Here is a 1,858-nt window from a genome sequence, read left to right as displayed (position 1 = left end):
AGTTTTAAGCCACCGGGTCCGGGACACGAACCACGGTCGACTACGTGGGAGTCCAGCGACATAGCCATTACGCTAACTGCTGGTTCCCTCTCTCACTCTTGCTCTGCCCTCTTTGGTCAAATTAAAAATAAATAAAGTTAAATCAAATCATTCTTTTTTTTTTTTTTTGAGCAGTTTTTGCTATAGGGCACGTGTGCTTGCCAAAAAGACAGAGAGAGACAGAGAGACAGAAAACGAGAAATCACCCCCAGGGAGGATGGTCATGCTGCAATCCCTTCTCCTCCATTCTCCTCTCAGGATCTTGGGCACGCACACACACGCGCCCGGCGTGAGTTTTAAGCCACCGGGTCCGGGACACGAACCACGGTCGACTACGTGGGAGTCCAGCGACATAGCCATGACGCCAACTGCTGGTCCCAAATAAAACAATTTTTTTTTAAAACCCCACAACTTAAAGGGTGACGGGTGATGTGTGTGCAGAGTGTCACCGGGGGCGAACACAGAGACGCGCAGAGACCCCTCGATGTTCCCACTCGCCTGCCGCACACTCGGTCACATTTTCACACACGTCAGATCACACAGCGACACCAAGGGGGAAATAAGCATACGGTCATCGCTCAGACGTACCAAGAGACGCCCAGGGCCAGGGGCTCCGCCGGCACGCAGGGTCCACGGGCTGCAGACACACACCGGAGCGCCGCCCCTGGTTTGCACGGTCCTGAATCCCGGAGTAACTCAAGTGGGCTCCAGAGCTGCGAGAGGAAATGGATGTCCTGGGTCTGAATGTGGCTGCCAGGCCGGGCTGCAGGCCTGGGCTGGGGCCCCCCACACCGGCCCCCTCCGGCTTCCCCATTGGCAGCGGAGAAGGAAGAAAACCCATAAGTCATAAAGCAAGGCTGGTGGGAGGGAGAGAGTTGAGGAGGCAGAGAATAGAGAGACGTGGGGAGACAGGAGCAACACAGGGAGTTGGGGAGAGATGCAAGAGAGAAGGAGAGACAAGGGGAGAGAGATGGGAGCTGGGAGAGAGTTAAGATGACAAAAATAGGGACAGAGACAGGAGAAAGATGGAAATTTACAGACGAAAATGACAGCTGATGAATTGACAGAGACAGACTGGGGAGAGAGGGAGACAGAGACAGGGAAGAGAAGACCGGACCTGGGGGAGAGAGGATGAAGACTTGGGGAGGGAAAAAAGGTAGGTGGAAGAGAGACAGATGGGAGGGGGAGAGAGGGGGTGTCCCCTGCCCCGACCACAAGATTGTGGGGAAGCAGCCAGGGGCCTGAGGCCAAGATTAGGGCTTGGAGCGGAAAAGAGAGGGGGTGAGTTATTCACCAAGCGCCGGCATGGCTCTGAGTTTCCAGAAGGTGAGGTGGAGTTTCCATCCTCCAGTCTGTCCACAGACAGGGTCTCCGAGGAGGACAGCTGGCCTCGGGAACTCTGGGATGAAAACGAGGAACTGCCGCCGCCCCTGCTCCCTTCTCTGGCTGCTCCCCAAGTGCCCAGATCCGGCGTGCCCAGCCTTCTGTATACATGATCGCTCTGAATTCACTGTGCAGGGAGGCACTCTTAGCCTTTTTTAAAGATATTTTAGGAGCCTTCGAGTGAAGAAAGTGGGCATCCAAATCGCACGGCTGGAAGAAGTAGACGAGACGGGATTCGAACCCTCAAATCTCTTTCTGCTCCACCCGGCACAGCGCAGCCCCGCTCCAGTTTCCGTAGAAACAGGCACCCGGAGTCTCCATAGCAACCACTCTAGTGTTTTCCCCCTCCCGCAACACACACACACACACACACACACACACACACACACACACACACACACACACACACACACACACACACACACACACACGCGCG

Source organism: Tupaia chinensis, unplaced genomic scaffold (genome assembly GCF_000334495.1).
Source record: "Tupaia chinensis unplaced genomic scaffold, TupChi_1.0 Scaffold138665_1, whole genome shotgun sequence".
Classification (NCBI taxonomy): Eukaryota; Metazoa; Chordata; class Mammalia; order Scandentia; family Tupaiidae; genus Tupaia; species Tupaia belangeri.
The sequence above is the reverse complement of the archived record's forward strand: the minus strand, read 5'-3'. Positions refer to the sequence as shown.